Source organism: Alosa sapidissima, chromosome 15 (genome assembly GCF_018492685.1).
Source record: "Alosa sapidissima isolate fAloSap1 chromosome 15, fAloSap1.pri, whole genome shotgun sequence".
Lineage (NCBI taxonomy): Eukaryota > Metazoa > Chordata > Actinopteri > Clupeiformes > Clupeidae > Alosa > Alosa sapidissima.
The window spans coordinates 11,777,773-11,783,761 of NC_055971.1; the positions used below are offsets into that span (position 1 = coordinate 11,777,773).

Below are 5,989 nucleotides of genomic sequence, written 5' to 3' on the forward strand. Positions count from 1 at the left end.
GCCTTGCAGGATCACATATGTTCGCTCGCTTAGTGCCTAACAACACCCCTCAGCTATGCTATATTCAATAATAATATTGCTTAAATAATATTAGACCAGCATTTAAATTACACTTTTGCTTGAACCTAAACTATGTTCTTATGGCTTTGTTCCAGAATGAGGGATCTCACTGTAGAAGATGTCGAAGAAAGGAGCACACTGAAAATGTTTTACATTTATTTTTATACCATAAGGGACTTTTCTACATTTTCTTTAATACCTAAAAGGACTTTTCTTATTATTTGAACAATCCAACTGAACTGCACTTGCTCTTACATTGCCATTGTTGACTACTGTGAGATGATTGATGTGATAGTGTTTATTTGCCATTTTTACATTTATACAGTATTGCCTTGCATACACTACATCCATAACATTTTACTAATTTACTAACTTTACTAACTGATTCAATGCCACTATTCTCCTTCAGTGTGAATTCCCATTTTTATTGAGATAAGTTGTTGGGGTATGCCACAATACAAGCCTTTTCTGTAAATGAGTCATTTTGTAGTTTGTTCTCTTTGTTAGTTAAAGTTAACTATGCACTGGTCTCAATGTCAATCGCATTTGTTTTGTGACATAACGGCCATTTCCCTTCTCGCGCACTCTTCTCACCTTTTTCACCCCTGACCAGTTTGCATGTCTGAACCTTATGGGCCGTTTATACGAGAATGATTGCGAAGGAAGACGACAAAATATTTTATCATAAGTGCCTTTCGTTTACACGGCGACCCCGCCATCGGGGCTTGAAGACGCAAAAATCTGAAGACTCCTTCCAGAGTGTAGAGTTTTGAAGACGACCCGGGTTGCGTCTCCGTCTAAACCAAAATCCTTGCTTACCTCTCTGGCTAAACTGTCAAATTAGAATGTCTGCGTGTGACGTACCGGGGTTCTATCACACCACCACCCAGTGGTCTGGAATGCATATCCAATCGAATATGACATACTCTTGCATCTTCATATAAACAAAGATTTCCTGAGAATGCTCGTCTAAACGCGAATAAAAAAATGAAGACGAGATGCCACTTCTGCGTCTTCTCTTTTCATCGTCATCGTATAAACGTAGCCTTGGTAAGTCATAGCATCAAAGTACAGGGATGCAAACGGCGCGCCTTTTGGCGGATGCCGCCTTTTTCACGGCTGTCTGGGGGACTTGAGTGAATCGTGCAGATCCGATGAGTTTTTCTTTTGGGGGGGTTGAAGTGTCTGATAAACACATAGCTTACCGTTACAGTCCATGAAACATAGAAAGTGTAAGACAACACTAAATCAAAAAGCTGCGCACGTAAAAATACCATTGGCTGCGCACCATTATCTGACTGCAGGGCTGCACTTAACTGCACTCACTGCAAGGATTTAACGTTACATCTATCAGTCCGGGATCCAGTAATTTTGTGTTGCGCCTGGTCTTTTTTGCAAGAAAGGTAAGGTTAACCATATTTGATGTCTTCTAATCACATAATTTCTACCATTTGCATTGTGTAATGTTTAGGTTGTCCTAATGTGTCATTACAGTCTTTACAATAACTATGCCAGGTTAGTGCTAGGTAGCACACTAGCGCTACATTTTACATGACTAGCAAAAACAGTTGGATTTTTTTTTAACCTTGTTTGTTGCGTCAGTCAGTTTAGTAGTATTCCGGACAGACTAGCAGTATTTTGTCTTGTAATATTTTAGTAGCAGCTTAATGTTATATCCAACTCTACCCCCTTTCCAATGTGTGCCTAATGGTAACGTACTTGTGCTAGTTTTAGTTCTACCCACACAGCAAAAGGACTCCGCGGCGGATCCGCCGCGGAGGTATGACGACTTCCGGAACGGACCCGCGAAACGGACCCGTATCGGAGTCCAGATGCTCTCAGGAACGGATCCGCTACGAAGGCGGATCGCGGACCCGCCGTGGCTCCGCACTGCATCCACTCCGCATCCGCGATTAAAACCTTACCTCCGCGGCGGGTCCGTTTGGGATCCGCAAATTGATACATACATCCGCCGCGGACCCGCAACGGACTCAAAGGCTCATCTGGCCCGGGTCCGTTTTGGACCCGTTTATCTCATTTTCAAAATTCCTTCTGTTCTTGCTGTAGGATAAAACTAGGCAACTATAGGATAAAAGTAAAACTATCACTAGGCCTAGCCTAGGCTACTACAGCAATATAGGCCTACGATTAATCTGCATTGCCTCGTATTTTAACTTAACAATACTGTCAATAAACCTAACAGAAAAGGTTTAAGTCAAGACATCAATTTACTGTACAAACGTGATCACTACTCAATGGAAATATAAAATGGACATTTATGGAAAGTTACAGGTTATAAGCTATTCTGTTTTTGTTAAGTAGCCTACATTGCCTAGGCTACTTTACATTCATTTTGTGGTCAAAACCTAATTTAGTGCTTTATAGGCCTAGGTCAGTGCAGACATGAAATATTTTATCTAATAGGCTACAACTTCAATGAAATACTGCGCTATGCACAGCTAAAATATCAGAAAATGAATAACTGGTGAATGACAAGAAGTTCAATAAAAAGATTGTTTAATGCTTATTTCTCCTATTACTCCATTTGTGTGGATGGAGGCGGAACACATCTCCTCGTTGCCCGATCCACCGCCGGTTGAAACACCTGATTGCGTGTTTGGTGACCTCAGTGTCCGTGGCAGACCGTGTCACCATGTTTTTCCTCACAGCACCTGTAATCAAACAGACAGATATGTTTATGTTTATGGTATGTAGCATCCAAAGCCAAGTATGCTTACACAATACAATATATGAGATAGGTATTAAGGAGATTAAATTTAAAAAGAAACATGACTTACAAAGCTCCTCTGTTCGCTGCACGTTGAGGGCTGGTGTGGGGGTGGAGGGAGTTGAGGAGGGACTGCCGTTCCTGGCCCATAGTGAGGTGGGCGGTGTGCGAGAGGGGGAACATTTTTTTATTAAATGGTAGTATTAAATTGTAAAATTGTAAAAAATTGTATTAAATCTGTTAACCATGACTGATAATACACATGGGGCCTTTCTATTCACTAATATTTCAGAGATCAGTCCCTACCTTGAGTAACTCTCCGTATGTTAAATGCAGGTGCAGGGAGTTGAGGTGGTGAAGAGTGTTGCGGTCCTGCCCCATGGTGAGGTGCTAAGGGAGAGAAATGGTTGTGATCTGTTAACCATGGTAGGCTGAGAGCTACAGGGCCAAACAATGGCAAACAAAAACAAATCTCTGGTCATGCTGGACATGAATTTGTATGTTTCAATATTTTGGTATGCACTATCTATATCAACTCCATGAATGGATTGACATTGAAATCAATGTGTTTCAATACAATCTGATAATAATGAATTAACTTTTCAGGCAATATTGCATGAATGCAGATGTTTTAACTGACAAAATATTTGGCTGAGATTTTGAAAGTAATGGAGTGACTACTGCTGTATTAATATAGATGGGGCCACTGTATTCAATATTATTTCAGAGATCAGTCTTTACCTTAACAGTTTTCTCCAGGTTGAGGGGTAGTGACTCGGCTGCCTGGCACTTGGCGAGATGGTGGAGCTGGAGGAATAGATACAAAGAGAGGGGAATGTCTTTAGCACTAAGAATGTTAACCATATCTCTAATATTAATATTATGATTTAGTTATTTCAATGTTAAGAGATTATTACTTACTTTGCCAGTGCAATTGGCTTGGGCTTGAGGCTTCAACTGATATACCAGGCGAGTTGGAAGGTACTTCAGAGATGCAGCCACCATTTTCTGGCTCTTCACTGTCATCAGAGTCCCCGAAACGATGGCTGTTACATAACGATATCATTATGGTTATTGCAATCCCAAAATTTCCAAATATACATATAGTACAAGCATCTCTGGTCTATTTTGGAATGCTACGGGAATGTGTTCACATTACATTTTAACAACCCAGAAAGTATCTTACTTGATCAAGCAAACCCAACAGAGGCAATCGTAACGTTAGATGCTAGAATCCAGCCGATAAAAGTTGACGCTGCAGAACAAACAAAATAGAAGATGGGGACCAAGTTCCATACAGTTAAGTTACGTTAGCATAATAAATCACAAACCGATGCCAATAGTTGTCTGAACCGACTTCAACAGTGATTAAAATGCCGAGGCTTTCATTACAAAGATGGCAGATAGACACTAAAGTTACGTATGAGACCAAACTTGGCAAAATGCAAACGTTAATGCACAGCTAGCTAGAGGCTAGGGCTAAACCATTATCAGTGAGTCAACATGCTAAAGTTGTAGGTAGCTATCATAGCAGAGTGCTTCACTGACTTCATTGACTGAAATACCAGTGCCAATATCACCTTAATCAAGGTTTGCATCGCAAACGTGATTTCAATATATGTATAGCACTAATAGACATTAGCAATAACTTATGCAATTGCGCCTAGCAGCATGCTAGCTAGCAGCTTTATGCCGCTAGCATAGTAGCACTATATGGACAACAGCGACACATTAAAACAGACAAGACCAGACTAATGTTAAATAACTATGTGTGTTTTTTAAATCACACTACCATAACATATTCTGCCGAAATTGCTATCCCATTTTAAACCAGATAGGCTACAGACTCATATGAGCATCACAGCTAACAATAACGTTAACTTTGCACAAACTGTTGCACAAAATGACAAACGTCTCTGGTTGCACTAACGTTAACGTTAGTCCTAATATCAAACAACGTCATTACAATTAATAAACATGATGATTATAAAACCACAAAGGCCAATGTTTAGCTATTGTGAATGTCGCAATATATTAATAAATATCACTTACTCGAGAGGATTCAGCGCAACCGTGTCCCAGCAAAGAAAATATCCACTAGTATGACTCTTCTTGGCTCTTGGTGTACAGTCATGTTCAACCGTTACAGTAAATGCGCGTCCGCGCCCGCGGATCCGACATGGGTCCACTCAGGATCCGCTGTTTGACAGTAGAATTTACGGGGCCGCCTGGAGGCGGAGCTGATCCTCTGTGCGGCACCAAAACGAATGCGACAGTCACGCGGGTTTGGCGTCTTGAAGGCGGATCCGCCTAGGAGTCTACTGCTGTGTGGGTAGCAGCTTGTTGACGTCTTGTAGCCTAATGAGCCGCTGGTCTAGGCTTTTTCGCAAATGCAACCCGAAGTGACAAGTGACGAACTGACTTATTTTCAATGACACCTACCACATAAGGGCGAGAAACTGATGTGTGGGCTTATCCTAACAGACAGACCGCACTACTTACTGTTGATACATTTTAACTGTACATTTTCGTGCAGAAGAACGTTATTTTGGGGCGCATTAAAGGAGAATTCCGGTGTGATATTGACCTAAAGTGTGTTGAAACATGATACCGATTGTGAACGCATGTCTCATAGCCCACCTTGGCTTGTCCCCTGCACTCCAAAATCTGGCGCTAGTTAGCCGATGCTACCAACAGCTTTTTCAATGGTGGTGCTTCGGCATCGGGCTAGCCATGCAAATAAATCATTGTTTAACACCATTTACGAGGCTCAATGTATCTCCACACTTCATTGGTAGACTTCCGAGAGCCCTGACATTTAAAACGAGACATTGAGAACTTTGAAAAAGCAATGGTAGTTTACTTACAAGACGATTTATACAGACAATACCTTCACAAAGTTTAGCGTTTGCAGCCATCTTGAATTTAGTCACGATAAGTCGAGCGACGAGTAAGAATGAACAGGTATGATAAGGGATCAGATTCCAAAAATAATTCCGTGGAAATGCATGGATTCCAGTTTCTTCCAGTAGCAGCAACTGGAATCCATGCATTTCCACTGAATTATTTTAGTGATATGTTATGATACTGTCAGGTCTAGGGTAACACTATGGCTAATATATGCAACTTTTCATTTGCAGAATGAGAGAATTTGATGAGAGTGAGGCACTAACAGTTAAGAAAGTGGATCTGGTCTTGGTT

The 5,989-nt window shown here is 41.1% G+C and overlaps 1 long non-coding RNA gene across 1 annotated transcript; it reads right to left on the reverse strand.

Moving 5' to 3' along the window:
- Positions 1-3,541: 3,541 nt before the first annotated feature.
- LOC121684437 lies at positions 3,542-4,032 on the reverse strand. The gene is made up of 3 exons (XR_006023130.1): positions 3,975-4,032; positions 3,710-3,834; positions 3,542-3,595 (listed from the first exon to the last, which is right to left on the reverse strand). It is a non-coding gene; the product is annotated as an uncharacterized LOC121684437 (long non-coding RNA).
- Positions 4,033-5,989: the final 1,957 nt, after the last annotated feature.